The sequence below is a fragment of the Carassius auratus genome, unplaced genomic scaffold, assembly GCF_003368295.1.
Source record: "Carassius auratus strain Wakin unplaced genomic scaffold, ASM336829v1 scaf_tig00037000, whole genome shotgun sequence".
Taxonomy (NCBI): domain Eukaryota; kingdom Metazoa; phylum Chordata; class Actinopteri; order Cypriniformes; family Cyprinidae; genus Carassius; species Carassius auratus.
Genome location: NW_020526350.1, coordinates 499 through 19716, shown reverse-complemented (window position 1 = coordinate 19716; position 19218 = coordinate 499). Strand labels below are relative to the sequence as shown.

Here is a 19218-nt window from a genome sequence, read left to right as displayed (position 1 = left end):
GTTGGCCTGTGTAAGTGAACACTAAAAGTGATCCGGTTCAATATGCACTCATGTGGACAGGAGAGTGACTCCGACCTCCGTATCAGATTCCTGTCCTCCTCATTGTAGTCATCCTGTATGGACCCCGACACTCGGGAAACACTGGACCAAAACTGCATCCCATGACCGCTAATGAAGTATGTGTAATCAAATACCATCTTTTCAAACACACAAAGTGTAAACTATGTAATGCTGATCATCTGAGGGATAAACCTAAACCTAATCCAGAGGAGTATCTTTAAATGAATAGTGTCTTTGAAGATGGAAGTAGGTTTATCATTCCATACTAAATTATTTATCTTATAAATAACTTAAACAGGCCTCAGAATACAGACAGCCAAATGTAAATACCTTTATGAACACAATGGATGGTCAAATCCATACAGTCTTGCATTGCTGAATTTTATTTAGAGATAATAACTCATACTGCATATTTATGCTTCAAACACGATCCCTCAAATGGTCCAGAATGGTGTGCTATACGAGCACCAGCATCACATGTTTTGTTCACAAATCATGTAAATCTATCTTGTATTATTGTGAAAAACATGGAAACCCGGTGAAATGCAGACAAATGAAACAATGAGATCTGAAAGGTTTTATTGCGAAAAAAATAAAAAAATCACCTTTATGTGCAAACCTCACCTCAATTATATTATAGGTAGTCACATGGTTGGTTTTGTTGCTCATAGATTTTTTTTTTTTTTTGACCAACTGTCATTATAATCTAAGAAATTAATTCAATAAAGTTGTACATATTAAGAAAAAATGGTGCAACAAACGTAATACAGCTTAAAAAAAATCTAACAATGCAACATTTGGTTTTGGTATGTGACTACATTTGAAGAACTATACACATTCTCCATTACATAAAATGCTCTACTTCCACTTGTTGATGGCAGTCGTATCCACTGGTGTAATAACATAAAATAAAAAAATAAATAAAAAAAATTATATCATCACGATTCATCAGCCTAATATACTGATTTGATGCTCAAAAAAACTTACTATTATCTATGTTAAAAACAGTTGTGCTGCTTCATATTTGAGGAAATGCTGGAAAAACATCTTAAAAGACCCCAAACTTTTAGAGCACATAAAGCTAAGTGTATAAAATTACCGAGAAAGAGAGATTAAGGCAATGCACAAATCAAAGGAACCAATTCCCATAAACCCCTTTAATAAAGTTATCAGCGGGGCTTATGCTGGATGAGTGCAAGAACAAAATCTACTGGGCTCTCATGTATCATTCCCATCGGCTGCTGCTGAACTATCTTAAAGCTCATCCACTGCCTTCCATCATAACAATGCATCACATTTTTCCATCTTCAATGGTATACTGCCACAACTGTTTTGGAAACTCAACAAAATGTGGCTTTTAAAACAACAGCAGCATGACTTGCACTGTAGCAGGGAGCAATGCTTGACACAGCCCCATATATTTAAAAACCATGATGATTTATGACATGCCCACACTGTTTTGGCAAAGCAAGATTGTTGCTTTAAGTACAGACAGAGACAGCATTTTCACTCAAATCCAAGTTGAGTTGAGCAAGCAACAGCCCCCCCGCAAGGATCTTCTGCCAAAACATTTACTTTGGAATCTGCACAGACCGTGAAAAGAAACCCACTGCAGAAGAACAAAGTTAAAGCTTTGCATCAATGCAAACCAACATACATGGTTAAAATCCTGATTTGCAGCTTAATCTGCATTCGATTCGTAGCAGTTCTCTCACCATGCACCACTGAACTAAATGTTGGGAGGAGGTGCTCTATGTGAGCTGGATCAGCTGCTGCTTCTCTAGGTTTAGTGGAAGAGTAAAGTGAACACCAGAATTCCATCCGGTGCTGCTGCTGTTCACATGAGTCTCTGTGCTTGCTTGCTTTTGCGCTCCTCTAGACTGCGGCACACCCACATGGACACGATCTCCGTGTTGCCATCATTATATTGCATGACAAAGGGGTGGTCCTGTATGGAGGAAAAGAAAAGAAGAAAAAAACATGGAATGAAGCATATAAATTAATGATTCTTTACTGATACATAACAGCAATATAAATAATTAAAGTTGAGTGAACAACAATTACGTTCACTTGTTCAGACACACCAAAATGAAGGACTGTACATAGAGTAAGCACATCTTTCTGAAACGATACATCTCACGGTGGTGTGCCATAATGAGAAGGACAGATACAGTTTATAGCTTTCTGTTATGTTCATGTCAAGGTGATGCCAACTGATTTTCTTACAATATTTTCTATATTCAACATGAACATGAGATGAACAGTTAAAGAATGAGCAGCGTTATTGAGCGTTAATGATTTTTCTGCCGCAAAGCGTCTCAAGTATCTCAACTATCGTGGATTTAATAATAGTTCAACTTTTTCGAATCAGACACATCTTTCTCATTAGTAAACAAACAGAAGTTTCTTAATCTGATGTTCATTTGATGATGACTGAACACTTTCGATGATCTTCTCATACTCTTACACCACTACAGCATCCTCTCTCAACGAGGACAACGCTCTACCATCAATCGTTCTGTCCTCTTAATGGTGAGCTCTGCCTGTGCCACAGAGAGGGCAGTCCTGAAGGGCCACCCATCTCATCAATCACACAGCCTGGGCAGTCATATGCAGCTCTGCTTCTACCTGCGCAGGTGAGGCTCTGACCCCAGCGATAGCCTGCTTTCTGACCTGACAGAGGAGACCAGAGAGAATGGAGAGAGTTCATCTCATAATTCTTCAACTGTGGGCACTTCTGGCCCATGCTTGATCTTGGAAATGAGTCTTTTAAAACACACTTTTTACACCTGTCCACCAACATCAAATACATGCATCACAACAGAGGTTCGGTCAATCTTTTTTTCCCTTAAAGTATGTGTATATGTATATTACCACCACATTATGGCTTAATAGTACACTGTGATGGAAATGACATTTTAAATAGAATTCCAACTCCCTTGCCTTGCTGTATTTCAAAGCTTTAGTTTAGTGTCCTAAATGCATAACATTTAAACAAAAGTTTTGCATAATTTGATCATTTTCCAGCTGAACTGGAAATGACAATAAATCCAACAAGACATTCAGAGATGTTGTGTCTCTGGTAATCAACTACACTAACTTAATAATAATAATAATAAAATAATAATAAGAAAAAAAAATCTAAAGGTTTATTTCGGTATTTAATTTGTTTAGATTATCATTATTTTAAATGTAATAATATTTTTGTTGTGGATTTTCATATTTCTGACAAAAAAAATTATGAGAGCATCATATTTCATGTGGTTTTAATATAACAAAAACAAAAAACGTTGTAATAATCAGACATTAAAGTGGCTAAGGTTAAAGCAACAATCAGAATCTATAAGAACATGAACAAATTTGAGTATTTCTAAGATATTACGTTTTTTTAATCAGTTTTTATTGTTGTTTTTTCAATTTCATTGTCATTTTAAAGTTTTTGTTATTTTGTTGTGTGTTTGTTATTTTTGCTGTTTTTTATATACATCTGTATATTTTATTCATTCATTTTTATTTTAGAACATAGTTAAACGATATTAAAATGAGAAAAGTTGCTTTGGCAACTAGCTAAAATTATTTGTAGTATTTTAATTTTATATTTTAAATTTACCTGTATATTTGGTTTTATTTTATAAGCAAAAAAAAAAAAGGTTTTATTTTTAGTTTTAGTTAGCTATCCCTCTGTGTGTGTGTGTTTGTGTGCTGGAGCATGCCAGAAACAGGACCTCCATTAATTAACCCACCTGCTGCTAACTTAGCACACTTGCAGAGTGGAGAGGTAGAATAAATACTGTTAGTTAGGTCATTATCATCTCCCTGCTTTACCTCTCTAACACGTGAACAAAAAAAATAAATAAATGGGAAAATCTCATTTAAAAGTGTGGCTACATTAATCACAGCCCTATATCAAAGTGTGATAATCACCTGAAATCTCTATTAACGTAAAACTGCCAAACCCAGGGGAAATCTCACCTCTCTCTTTAATTGTTTTGAGTCTGTTAAAAGCTTTTTAATCTAAGATTAATTTATGCAATTTTAAATAACTCTACATATGATTAATAAGCTTGAAAATTAAAAGGAGTCCAAAGCAATTATAACAAGTGGTTGGTCATCACCTCATTAGAATGTGTTGGCGAACAGCGACAGCTCAATGTAATGTGTGTCATTGTGTGTGTGTGTGTGTGTGTGTGTGTGTGTCATTGTGTTTGTGTGTGTGTGTGTGCATGCACAAGGCCAACATTGAAGCCGAGAGAAAACACGAGAGAGAGAGAAAGTAAAGAAGGAGAAAAAGTTGGAGTAATAACTAGGTCTTTTCAGATTTGCATACTAACGATCCGCTCCCACTGGACACAGGACAATGTATATGAGCTGCTGGACAAGATTTCATAAATGCTGATCTTTTAGTTCTGATTCTTTTATTTAACTAATGAAACTATTACAGTTGAAAATGCAATTGCATTATTTTTTGCATACATTTAATCCTTAAATATTCATTTCAGGAACAGATTCCTTCCATTAATCCTTAATGTAAACTGAAATCATTAAGAGGAATCAGAACAGAAACTGTTAAATTCTCATTTCTTATATCTCTTTTAAACACAACCGCATGCAAAGTGACATATCAATCTGTGAAAACTGCCCAAGCTGGATTAAACTCAAAACTGCAATTGATTGATTTATTCTGATGATTTGATCTCTAACATTTGACCAAGTCTTTGTGGCAAAGAGAGTCCGGCAGCTTTGAAGACCCCCGTACTCAGGGGGTGGACGAGAGGCAGGGAAGGCAGACAGACACAGTGTCAGAGAGCTAAAAGGTAGGATTACCCTCCAGGGAGTTCAAGAAGCTCCTCAGCGTGCTAATGTGTAAACAAGTCATCAGAGCGGTGTCAGAGGGCTTTCAAAGCCTGTTCTCATCCGAATCCCCACGGCACAGGCCGCTGGCATTCAGCGAGACTGTGTCTTTTTAAGAGTCGCTCCCATGGGTCTTAAAACATATGAACATAAGCCATCGCTCCTTAGCTCATCAGCCCGCGCAATCAGGAAATGTTGCTATAGGAGCATTGTGACAAATTTGGTCAATTTTGTAGGACTCTTTCAGCTTTTTGTCCCAAGCTCATGCTCATATCTGCTGCAGCTGAGCCCCCTGTGCAGCCCACAGGGAAAGGGGGGATGACAGAGGCCAGGAGGGGACAAAAAGGTGCTAAAAGGCTGAGTGACAATGAGAGGGAAAGATGTCAATCACTGCACTGTCAAAGCTTTACATACACAAGCATATAAAGAGAAAAACATATTTCTGGCTCGGTAGAATTAAGTAAAAAATTAAAAATGAAAAATTTCTTCACATTTGTTTTTTTAAATAGAGTAAACCGTTAAATACATGAAATATTATTACAACAAAAATAAACTGTTTTTTGTTTTAATATATTAATATTAAATGTAGTTTATTTCTGTGATGGTAAAGCTGAATGTTCAGCATCCAGTTCTCCAGTCTTCAATGTCACATGATCCTTCACAAATCATTCTAATATGCTGATTTGGTGCTCAAGAAACTTATTATTATTTGCAATGTTAAAAACATTTTGTACTGCTTTTTTTTCCTGAAACAGAAAAAAAAACAAAAAAAAAAAAAAACTTTGTTCGTCTTCAGAACACAATTCTTTTCAGAACTCCGTGATGACTAGAAAGTTCAAAATAACAGCATTTATTTATTATGCAAAATTATAAAAAAGTAACTTCATCTGTCTTATGCAAGGGTCATGTAGACTGGACTATGAAGACTGGAATGGTTGCTGAACATTCAGTTTTACACATAAAATAGTAATAAAAAAATCTGACCCCAAAACAAGTAGTGTATTAGATTAGTCAAAAGACACAGTGATGTGTGTTTTAATAACACTGGTATTATCCAGACATCTGATATTACAGGATGAAGAAGATTTCTCATCTGTTCTAATTATGAGTTAATTGCTAAGCATCACAGAAAGTGGACACTGTCTGTGTATCACTGTCCTGAAAGAGTCCAACTAGACAATGAGTGAGCAAACACTGAAGATATCACACTCATCCTCTCTGCAGTAGTCAGATCTCTGAGGATTGCGCTGTCCGTGGTACTGAGAAAATCCAGCTTTTATAGGCTCTGAGGGCTAACTTCTGTGACAGTGTGAGTAGACACCCGATTACATGACTGAAACTGAGATTACATCAGTCCAGCCAGTGGGGGAATGTGAGTTGTTCCAAATGGCCAAAAAATAAATAAAAAATGCATGAAGAAAGAATAAAACTTTTTCTAAACTTAGTTTTTGAGTTAATAAGCATAAGAGTCTTTGGACTGATTTCCCACACACAGATTAAGCCTGGACTAAGACTCCGAATTCCAATGGATAATATGTAATTAAGTCTGAGCCTTAGAAATTAGACAAAAATATTCATAAGTTTCATTTTTGGATGAGGATTTATTTATTTAAATTTATACACTGGGGAAAATGTTGTAATTGAGGTTGTAAGTAAAATGACAATTATGTTTTAGATATGTTTTACAGTCTTTCTACTTCAAAATGTCACATTTCATTCAATGTGTTGCCGAAAGAGTGAAAAAATATTTTTTCATTGTATGACATAAATACACATCAAAATGAATTAACCATTAATTATGAATAGTTGAATAGTTATAAAAGACATCATTCTCTTGATTATGAAATTAATATACAGTAGGAGGATTATTTTTTGTGTAAAATTAAGTATGCAGATTCTTTCTTAATTCAGAGAGCTATAAATGCTTAGAAATGAATCCAATCCCACTGACCAGACATTTTTAATATTAAAATCTTCTTTCAGCCTCTTTCTTTAGATAACTTCTGGATGAAAATCTAAAAAAAAAAAAAAAAAGCAAAAGAAAAGAAAAAGAGTCACATCGGTGAAAGTTCTCTTCATGAAAGTTCTCTTCATAAGTGCTTAGATCACCAAGAACACTAAAATGTATACACTTGTAAACATTTAGAGGCGTTTAATTTCTCAATGCTCAATCATGCACATTTTTATCCGATAGCAACTAATAGTCATGTGCCACACATAGCATCCTCCCATCAATGTAGAACAAATGCACGCAATGCAGCTTTTTATCCTTCCCAGACAAAATCCAAGACTAAGGATTCAAAGGTTACACAACACTCACAAAATTCAAATCAATAGCCTGAAGGTCACAGAGTTCACTTGAATGGTTGAATGACAGATCAGTGGAGTATGCAACACAGGACAGATGAAGTTTCCAAATAAAAAACAGAAAAAACTATAAGGTCAAGGTTTTACCCTTAAACAAATTGCCAACAAAAGCCTCCCTACCATCAAATATGCCCATTTACTCCTCCATTCATCAAATGATTAGCATTTCATGTTCTAATCCTCTTGAAGGCTGATTTGGACTTGAAAAATGTAAAAGCATGGAAAAGAGACTCACCATAAGATTGTTTGGAGCTAGTCTTTCTTTGGGTTGCTTCCTCATACTGTAGGAATAAAAGCAGAAGAGGTCAGTATGTGATTCTGCATGTAGTAATTAATCATCTCCTGTTAATTCAAAAGGATGAATACAAAAGAAGCATGTCAGAACTCCTTGAGATATGATTGTGGAGGCTAAACCTTGACTTACCCTGCTTTGCTCATCAGAATTGGACCTTTTTTTTTTTTTTTAAATAGGAAGGGTTTATGAATTAAAGCTTCAATGATACTTGGTATGTATATGCTATGGTGCTAGTCAAAAGACTTCCACTTTTTATTCAAATATTAAACTATTTATCTGCCAATATATTGAAAGTATGAATCTCACAATAACACTGGAGAGCAAGGATTTAAGTCTTTATATAGGCATTTAACCCTTTAAGCCCTGAGGCCATTTTTGCCTCACTGAAGTTTTCATAGATTTTTTTCTGAGTGACACACAAAAATATTGTAAAGAGGTTGGTTTAGTTTGTACTTTCTGTGAAAAATAAAATTCTGATAAATAGCTGATAAAAATGTTAGAAATTTTTTTACATTATTGACATTCAATATCTCAGTACAGAAATAAGGTAGGAGGAAAAATCTTTTTTGATGATGCATGTTAGCTATATCTGTTTCATATGTTGTGGTGATAGCATAAAGTACCCAAAAGTTACTGTATTTTGTAACAAAACCGGCCTTTTTGTTTAGCTCTTGACACCCTGCGAAGGAATTGTAAAAACTGTTGTTTTCTGATTGTCATACATAAAAAAACGCCTTATAATTCCGAAACTGTAGCAAGGAGAGTCAAAAGATAGGTATCATCTGATATACATTTTTCTATATTTTTATGGGGGAAAAAAATCTTTGCACTTGAATATTCTCTTGCTTGAATTTGAAGTAATGCCTCACTAAGTTTAGTCAAAGCCCCCCAGCTGTTTCTAACATATTAGAGTATATGGTGCAATTTTTGTTTTCATAAATTTTAAAAACAAATATTTCTGTTTATTTGCAAATAACTCCACAGGAGTTAATCATAGTGGCCACATGCATTGTAAAGGTCAGACTCCAAGCTTTCAAATGACTCCTATTTTGTATTGATTAAAGGGATACTCCACCCCAAAATAAAAACTGTCATTCTAAACCCATACAAGCGATGTTCGTCGTCAGAACACAATATAAGATATTTTGGATTTAAAAAAAACTGGGAGGCTTGTCACTGTCCCATGGACTGCCAAGTAGATTACACTATCAAGGTCCAGAACAGTATGAAAAGCATTGTCAGAATAGTTCATCTGCCATCAGTGTTTCAACTGTAATGTTAAATCGACACTAATTATTTTTGTATCCGAAAAAAACAGGTGTGTTAATACCTTAAGTAATATATTTAGATCCAATGAATGAAATAGTCCTGCCCACAGTACACTTTAGAGGGTTTAGAGGGACTGGTCAGCAATCAATAAGAGTCAGAATAATTACATGCATTAAAAAACAGAGATTCTAAGATTTAAAATGATACCTATTTTGTGTTATTCCATTCAGTGGTTACTTAGTAATTCGATTTTTTTTTGTGTGTGTGTGTGTGTGTGTGTGTTGGTGGTATCCCGCTGGGTTTTAAGAGTTAAAGGACCTTTTATTTGGCATTGCACATCCCTTTCAGCACCAAGTTCACAAAACAATCCATGTTGAAATGTGCCTCTGAAACTTTTAAGGTCAGAGTGAAGTGATCAGGGACCTTGTGAAAAATCTACTTTAATCGCTCTGTTTGAAAGCATATCAAAGGACTTTATAGCAGCAGGTGATTCACACAGCCAGAAACAGCACAAGACCTGACAGATTCCCACTCTTTAATGAAAACCAGATTCAAGGACTTTTTGTCAAGTACCTGCCATTTCCTCAAATACCAACTTTAATCATGTTCCAGTATACATGGTGTACCTGAAGGCCTTTATAATAACACATCAAGTGTAACATTTAATATGTGAACATGCCTTTTTGTAAGTTTAGTATAGAAATGTCAATGCTTGCAATTGCAATATTGATATGTCGGTAAAGAAAAGTTAACACATAAATGCAGTTATCATGCATCCCAAACTCTTCATTAGGTGACAATACAAATACATTAGTCAGTAATAGATTTTAACACACTATGCACCATACACTTGCTGGCTTTTATAAATAGTAACAGAGAAAAAGCTGGCCATCAAATACTAATCAACTCAGAACACAACAAACTCAGGAAGAAACACATGCCTTGTTGCTAGGAGATGAGTGTGTATATAAACAATGTGCACTAAAATTGGCTCACAATATGAAACATGTTTGATTTCCTCAGAGTCAGAATGAATGGACTCAAATAATGGCTTAAATAATAGAGTCTGTGACTGTGACCATCACACAAGATGTAGAGGTCGGCTAAAGTCATGTAGTGTATTCCTGCCCTACGTTTAAGTACTAAAATAACAAACTAAAACTCAAACTAATAAATTAAAAGAAAAGAAAAAAGACTAAGAATGTCTCAAAATTAAATGAAAACAGAAAATATAAAAATAAAATCTAATTAGTTAATTATTAATCTAATTATCTATTTGGTGTCAATACACAATCTTTTAAACTCAAGAGGAAGTTTAGAATTCTAACAGTTTTCTTAGGATTACGAACTCAATAAAGAGTAATGCTACACACAAACCCAATTCCAAGTTGGGACACTACAAATTGTGAATAAAAACAGAATGCGATGATGTGGAAGTTTCAAATTTGTATATTTTATTCAGAATACAACATAGGTGACATATCAAATGTTTAAACTGAGAAAATATTTCATTTTAAGGGAAAATAAGTTGATTTTAAATTTCATGGCATCAACACATCTCAAAAAACTTGGGACAATGCCATGTTTACCACTGTGTGGCATCCCCTCTTCTTTTTATAACAGTCTGAAAACGTCCAGGGACTGAGGAGACAAGTTGCTCAAGTTTAGGAATAGGAATGTTGTCCCATTCTTGTCTAATACAGGCTTCTAGTTGCTCAACTGTCTTAGGTCATCTTCATCGTATCTTCCTCTGTATGATGCACCAAATGTTTTCTATGAGCGAAGATCTGGTATGCAGGCTGGCCAGTTCAGTACCCTGATCCTCCTCCTACGCAGTCATGATGTTGTAATTGATGCAGTATGTGGATTGTTTTCACCGACAATGTTTTCTGGAAGTATACCTGAGCCCATGTTGTGATTTCCATTATAGTAGCATTCCTGTATGTGATGCAGCGCAGTCTAAGGGCCCGAAGATCACAGGCATCCAGTATGGTTTTCCGGCCTTGACCCTTACGCACAGAGATTGTTCCAGATCCTTGAAAGTGAAAGTCGTAACATTTGCCAAGTATGTTAACCCATACTCAGAATTGGTACTCTGCATTTAACCCATCCAAGTGCACACACACAGCAGTGAGAAGTGAACACACCATGAACACACACCCAGAGCAGTGGGCAGCTATAGATCCAGCGCCCAGGGAGCAACTGGGGGTTCAGTGCCTTGCTCAAGGGCACTTCAGCCATGGGTATTGAGGGTGGAAGAAAGCGATGTTCATTCACTCACTCCCACATACAACTCCTGCCAGCACCGAGACTCGATCCGGCGACCTTCGGGTACCAAGTCTCTAACCATTAGGCCACAGCTGCCCCCTTTGGATGATATTATGCACTGTAGATAATGATAACTTCAAACTCTTTGCAATTTGATTGTTGCTCCACTATTTTTCGCCACAGCATTGGGGGAATTGGAGATCCTCTACCCATCTTGACTTCTGAGAGACACTGCCACTCTGAGAGACACACTTCATACCCAATCATGTTGTCAATTGACATAATAAGTTGCAAATTGGTCCTCCAGCTGTTCGTTACAGTATATGTACATTTAACTTTTCCGGCCTCCTATTGCTACCTGTAGACCTCATGAAATTCAAAATGAGCGAATATTTGGCATGACATGACATGTCTCACTTTCAACATTTGATATGATATTCGATTGTGAATAAAATATAAGTTTATGAAATTGGTCAATTATTACATTCCTTTTTTACTCAAAATTTGTACAATGTCCCAACTTTGTTGGATTCGGGTTTGTAATAATTCATAATAAATCCCTTCTACTAAAACTATCAGAACATACAACCAGCATATCATTATCATTGTACCGTTAAGGCTAATGTAACAGCATCTCAATGTGATAAAGGGAGAGGTAAGTAATTATCAATTCTCCTCGGCACAGATCACACCTTAACGCAAGAAAATTAGTCAAGCTGACCCAGATAAGAAATGGGAGGGATTAGAGGGACAGAGCGGCCTACAGAGGGGCCTATTTGGACCATGATGAATTACACACACACACACACACACACACACACACACACAGAGCAGGCTAATAATAGAAAAGGATGTTGGAAGAGCAGCATCAGGCAGGGGTGGCACTAGTGAGCCAGGTGACCTGTTTGTGTAAATAAAGTGTGTTGCAGGTAAACATCAGCTGCTGAACAAATCCCAAAACATCTGGCTTCACCCGTCAAGGCCACAGGCCCAGTGTGCCAGACAAACCATAAAAGAGGTTGGTAGGGAATTCTGGTTTCTTGGGGCATGATCTGTGTGAGTGCGGATGTGTATGAGGTCAGTAAACAAGGGACGGATGTTGGGTAAATATTTATTGTTGTGTACAGCTAGTCTAACTATTGTACTGTCTGGTCTCTAGACTAAGGAAAGGCCATTGTGTGTTAGACCACTACTAATGTTACGTGTTTTATACATGGCTTGTTGGAGTCACCATGATTTTTTTAATGTTTTTGAAAGAAAGCCAATGCTGCATTTATGTAAACTTATGTGTACATTTTTCTTATTTTGATTAAAGATCACATTTCACAGATCACAAATGTTTTCACCTTTTGGTTATTGTTATGCATGAGTCCCTCAAATGTCCTCGGTTTAAAAAGATGGATCTAAAAATCATACAGTCAGTGTTGGACAGGGTTCAGATATGCAGAAGATGCTGGAAAACCAAAGAATGTGCAGGAGCTGGAGGGATTTTTCTGAAGAACAACAGACAGTTGAACTGTTCAGGACCAACAAGAGACTCATGAACAACTATCACAAAACATGAAAACATATATGGTTCATCCAGGAAATTACACACAGTATTAAGAACTTTTGAAAAGGGCCATTTTTATAAATTCAGTTCTTATTTTGTCTTGTGGAGTACATATAAACATCTGTTATCTGAAATAGCGAGAGAGAGAGAGTACTGAATAAAAAAATAACATGCAATTTTCAAGATCCCTCTTATTTTGTTAAAATTATGAACATTTTGAATATTCTGTGAGGGGTAAAACTGGTGTACAACTCTATATGCCTAAGTTTCAAAGTGGGGATCTGAACAATAAATCCTTATAATTTCTTAGCATGAATGCATAAAGTAACTTTCAGCTGTCACTTTATTACATAATATTGGCAAATTATACATCACTGTCAGACATTTGGCAGCTGTGATTAGCTCTAGTTTCGATGTCCTGAATGTATTAATGTTTTTATTTACTAAAATGTTGTGGCTTATCAGTGCAAATTCATTACACCATGATTTATTTATTTATGAGAGGTAAAAGAGAGAAAACAAGTGTTCGGTTGATATTGGACACACTCACCATTGTGTAACGAAGTGGACAAATTGGAATTGGATTGGAAGCACCGGAGGATCCTGTAACAACAATGAGTTTTACATAGTAATTAACTCAAATGATATATATATAGGGAATTTGAATAATTAATCAAGAATTTGATTAATATATATCTCAGATGACAGTTACATTTAATTTTATTGATTATGAAAAATAGCTCAATTGCCAATACCAATACTAATCACAGGGCACTGTAATTTACTCATTAATATGTCAATATTAGATTCTTCATATCAATTATTGTGATATCTCTTACTGTAAATGCATATCAAACCGTGGTATGTCCAGCACACCACTGTAGACCTATCAATTTTCAATAAAGTTATCACGCCTTATAATTCAAGGAAAAGTATTCTCTGGCCATGAAAATATTATCCTATCCTTATGATAAATTTAGTTTCTAAATTTAGAGCTTGTAGCTAAAGACCAAAACATTTCAGTGACTCGTAATGTGAGTGGGGTGGAGTCCAAAGCCAATCATTTTATATATGAGTTTTTAATAATTCAACTAGTAATACATCAAACTATAAATCACACAGAGTAAATATGCGTACGAAATTACAGACAATAAACATTTAAGACATAACGGAATCCAAATAAAAGAGAGAGAGAGAGAGAGAGAGAGAGAGAGAGAGAGAGAGAGAGAACGAGAGAGAGAGAGAGAAGTGTAGAATGGAATCACATAAGGAGCTCAGGTATGAAAATCATAGTCAGTAACTTTTGGGAAGCCAACAACAAATCAGATCATAACAACACTTTAAACCAGCATTTAAATCTCCATAGAGAAAGTGATACTTGCAGAAGTGTCCCATGTGAGTGTGGCGTGAGATCGGCGTCGAGCTTGTGAGCTTTGCGCGTTGAAACAGCCATCTGCCATGAAACGGAGGCCATGTGACGCGCGTGCACGCTGCGCTTGGCGTGAGCGTGGAGCACGTGGTCCTTTGTTCTGTCCTCGCGCGGTATTTGAAAGGTTCAACAAACATTGTTCCAGAATTCGTCTTCCTTGCGTGGAGAGGCGAATAGTTTAATAAACTTAGTAAAGAAAAGAAAAGAAAACGAACGAAACGAAAGCTTCCAAAGGAGCCATGAAAATGGCTTTCCTCTCCTCAGTCCGTGTGCTGAGGGGGGAGGAGAACCAAGCGCGGCCCGAGGCCGCGCGGAGCGACGTGTCCGAGAACGGGAAGAAGAGCAAGAAGAGCGACGAAGAGAGGGTGGACCTTGTTTGGTCAATTCTTATAGCTTGAAATAGTTCACGCCCATTTTCGAGGGAGCATCCAATGAACATCCGCGATCTGAAGCGGCGGGAAAGTTCCTTTGTCTCTGTTGAGACAACCCCCTGATGATTTAGGGCCTGTCCGATTTCATCAGGAATAGTAAAGCAAGTTCATTATTCCAGATTAAATACATTTTTCATTACTTTGCTCTAGATAAATGGGTCTGTCAAAGCATGACGATTAGAACAAGACTAGACATAATAGGTATATGTGATCAAAACATGAAGTTACATTAAATATGTGTAATTCTACATCTGAAAGATTTGCTTAACACATGATAACACTGCAGATGTTGGGAAACATCTAAATGTACCAAAAGGGAATACGTAATACATTTATACAGCATAAAAACTAACAGGTAACAAATTCATTCCATAGAATGCATTGGGGAGAAGATTTGGCTTCTCTCCTCTCCAGTGTGGTCGTAAACTTTACGACCTGCAAAAGTGGGGGTTGCAGAACATGGCTCTCTTTGAGGAAGTTAAAGTGAGGAAAGACATTTCCTAAAGTATAAGCTTGCAACTTGTACTCTTCACATAACAAGGATTAACCATTTTATGCAATCCATAAACATAATTAAAATACATATTAATAATAAAATGAAAGTAAGGAACTTATACGAAAAGTTCCTTTGTCTCCAGTGTTGGAAGAATTTGGGTTGGGGGTTTTCGTTTCTTCTTTGAAGCTCGCATGGGCATCGTAAATAGTTTAAGTCCAGCCAGGCTGGCATTTAGTACCAACAGTCTGAATTTATAAAACAGAATTTAACCCATGAATCGCTGACCTGCATATCTGTTACATCTCCCCCTTTCGTCAGATGAAGTCCCTGTGTGGACATCATCGGACGGCAATCATCCCGGATGGGCAGATGACAGGTGAATCGTGATGGTCATGCAGCAGGTGGGTCATGATGACAGGTGGTTCCTGAAGCTGAGGATTCAGCTTGGTGAGGTTCGGTATTGTCTTTGACTTTGCGTCCCTTTTCCGGGGATTCCATCGGAGACCTCCAGCCACAGTTGTCGTGAGTTTGGCTGTAGAGGTTTGCATCTCGTTGAGTATCCTGTATAGGATGAAGGTCACGCCAAGAGTCAGGGCGGGACCAATGACAGTGGAGATGCCCCGTGCAGTGTCGGCAGCAGTCCAGGCTAGGACCGCAGATGACTGGTTCAGAACGGGCTGTCGAGGCTGTGCTTGGAGGGCTGTGTCGACAGGAGTAATGTCAATGTGTTGGGTGGTACCTTTCAGTACTTGGTCCAGCAGGTTGGCACGGGTGGCGGTGTCATGCTGGTCGTAGGTCAGCATAGCTGAGCGCACAGGAGTGTTGACGAGCCATCTGTTACCCACAATCTCTGCTTGCGTTTCTGTGACTTGTGTACGAGGCTTGGCTTCGGCAGGGCAGCGCGTATCGCTGACACAGGGTTGCAGCTCGCAGATTCCTTCAGAGTTGTGTCTGAGGAAGGGTTTGCTAAGGCAGAGATAATGAATGTCTTTGGTTAAAGTACACATGTGCATGTTTGGGGCCAGGTACAGCTGTGTGTTGCTGTCGTGGTAGGCCACCACATTTGGAACGTGTGTTTTGGTGTGGGTGTTGCTCTTCCACATCCTGACACTGACAATGTCTTTAGGTCTGTAGACTTGGCTTGACTCGCTGATGAGTTGGTTCAGGAGCACGTTCACTTCTCTCTGTTTGGGGTTTACGTGCCGTAGGAAGGCGCTATCCAGAGAGTTGGCCAGGTGCATTCGTAGCAGGTCAGCTGGCATGGTGATGGTGTAAGACAACACAGTTAACACGAGGCTTAAGGGTATCATGTATGGTGGGGTTTTACTCGTGGTTAGGCTGTCATTGGAGGAGCTAACCTCCCACAGCATGTCTGTTGTTAACGCTGTAAGCAGCTGAGTCTGGGTAAAGTTCTTCTGAAGACAGTAAACAGTGGTTTCAAGGAGTTTACAGTCTGGTTCGCTGCATTGACACTGACATAACAATGTTAAACATTCTGGCGGCAGCAGCAGCGGCTCTAAGCAAAGCTCCCGGGCACTGTTTGGAGCGGTGGTGGTGTCCACCTAACTCCATTTGTGTAACCGTCACTTTCTCATGTTGGCTGAACAGGTGTTTGACATCGGCCTCAGTGTGAGTGAGGGAGTCCTCTCTCCATCGGAACCTTGTACAGCTGTATTCGGTTACAGTGCTGGGGTAGTGTGCCCTGTCATCGGTAGTCAGGAGTCTCAGCGGTTTTCTCGGTGGCAGCTGTCCTCTCTTTGGCTGACAGCACGGCACGGCAAACCACAGCAGCATCCTGGTACAGATAATAGGGAGAGAGAGAGAGAAAGGGGAGAAAGAAACAAACAAGGCCTGTCTTTGGTTGGACAGGACAGTCTCTTTGCTTCGTGGGCGGCGACTGGGTTTAGCTCGCCCTCGCCCATGTTTTGCCACATCTTGCTGCTGGCATGACGCTTGCCTCAGTGTTGTGTCAGTGGCTCTGGTGCTGCGTGGTGCAGCACATGCTGCGTCATGGAAATATATTGGCCTTATCCCCCTTTTGCTCCGTGGCATTACACGCCCTGGCATTGTGATGTCAGACGGTGCACAACCCACAATATTGTTGCTGTGCACGCAGCATGGTTTGTGTATCATGCAGTGGTCTGGGGCTTTGGTTGTCAGTGACTGTTGACTGGTTGCCAGGGTGGATGGAGGGGTCTGAGAGGTGGTAAAACAAAGTCATTATCAAGGTTTCAGAAGCCTGCATGTCCGCTATGTTGGTCTGTGTAGACAACGGAGCCTGCGTAAGCGATTCTGAGGTAGGCAGTTTAGCTAGTAAAGTTCTTGTGCTGTGTGTAATCACTTCAACCTTGAATGTGGGTGGGTGGGTTGGGAGTGACCACAGAATGTTGTTTAGTGTGCCAGTTTTGGCAAGGGTGTCAGTGTGATCTTTAAAGTCCTTGTCTAGACTTGGTAACTTTGAGTGTCCTTTTTCCTTCTTCCAGTACACGATCACATTGTGTGTTTTTGTGATGTTATCACATTGCTAGAACAGGTGTTGGTGTTTGACATGCTTGTTTGCAAGTGTGAGTCCGAGTTCCACACATTCAGGTGAGGATTGGAAGAAACCCAGCGTGTGGTGTAAGGTTTGACCACCTTGCAGGTTGAGCCGAACAGCGACCCCTTTGGTGTAAGCTGGTACCACCGTACCCTGTTTGTTGACCAAGGTACAGAGGCTTGAACTTGGGCCTGTTGTTAGGGCGTCGTACTCATGGCTGGCTGCTGGGGTTCCCGTGACCTCTGTGACCTGACCGTCTGGCTCTGTGGGAGTTCCCGTGACCTCTGCGACCTGACAGTCTGGCTCTAGCAACCTGTGTGGCTGGAGAGAAAGTCTTTTAGCTGTTTGAAGTTCAGAAAAGGGTCAAAGTGTTCTAGCAGGTCTTTGTCGATGAGCAATGTATGAGTGTTCATTGGTGGGACATACATGGGATGTATTAGACTCATCGGAACGAATGTCAGGTGAATGGAAACAACCTGTTCAAACTGGATGTCATCCTGTCTGTACACCTGTACATTCAGTTCATAAGTTTGAGGTGTAAGAGTTCGATCTTGTCTCTTAGCTTCAAATTGGAGTCTTTTGAAAAGGTAAGATGAGATCACCGTCAGGTTTAATCCTGTGTCGATCAGGTCTTCCCTGTTGACTCCTTTTTGACCCACCCCCTTTTTGACAGGGCTGCCCAGGAATGTTGGCATTCGGGCAGGTGGGACGATCGGTGGGTGATGAGGACCGGTCTTGTGTAGCTCGCTGCGAAGGCAGGTAGTCAAAACAGCATTTTCTGGTACCTTGTGTTTGTGGTACCTGGTGTGAGGACCTGTGCTGTCTCGTTCAGTTAGCTGTAGCTGTTGACTGTGGAGCTCGGGCAGTGTTCTGGGTGCTTGGCTCATCTTCCTTGCGAGTATTCATGTGAAGAAGATCTTTCAGCACCCTCAGGATCTCTGCTGTCTCAGACGTGGCTGCACTGTGTTGCCCTCTGCTGGCTTGGAATGGTATTGACTCTCTGTAAAGATGTCTGTGACTGTGGTGTTGTAGAGCGCCATCGAGGGTTAACTCCAAGCAGTGCTCAGAGACAGAGACGTTGGGGTTTTCACAGTCTTTTCACAAATAGTCTTTTGCTTGGTGCAAGCTTTGTGGGCTAAGTTCCGTAACTCTTGTGTAGTTCTGTTACGGGGACACGCTGGGACTCTGAGATGAAAACTCCAACTGGCATGTAGGTTTGGGAGGAACAGAGTTTTTAAGTTGAAATCCTGTTCCATACCTGGTTCGTTGCATGCTCCGAAGTAGGTGTTTCGTAGCTGACTACAGAAAGTCTTTGGGTTTTCAAATCGGCCCTGTTTGAGGTCCATAGCAATAAGGAGCCCATGATCTGAGTTTGGATCAGAGAATTCAAGAATCAAAGTCTGTAGCAGTTGCTGGTAGTACGCTTTGACAGTCTCTGGTTGACGATCCAGAAAGCAATGCACATCACGGCTGGCCGTGATTTTTAACAGGTACAATGTGTTCACATCTGTCACGTTGGCGACAGTTTGCAAATGAAAGTCAATGGCTTGTAAAGAAGCATGAACATCATGTCCTCCTGCAGGATCTGGAATGAATGTAGAGATGCTTCTGGCTAGCTTGTGAAGTTCTCTGTGAGCAGTGCAGGGTTTGGTGACATGCGTTCT

General features: G+C 39.1%; 1 long non-coding RNA gene across 1 annotated transcript; it reads right to left on the bottom strand.

The window, feature by feature from the left end:
- Positions 1–186: 186 nt before the first annotated feature.
- LOC113082880 (uncharacterized) lies at positions 187–13373 on the bottom strand. The gene is made up of 3 exons (XR_003282969.1): positions 13213–13373; positions 7514–7559; positions 187–2008 (listed from the first exon to the last, which is right to left on the bottom strand). It is a non-coding gene; the product is annotated as an uncharacterized LOC113082880 (long non-coding RNA).
- Between the last annotated feature and the right edge of the window lie 5845 nt (positions 13374–19218).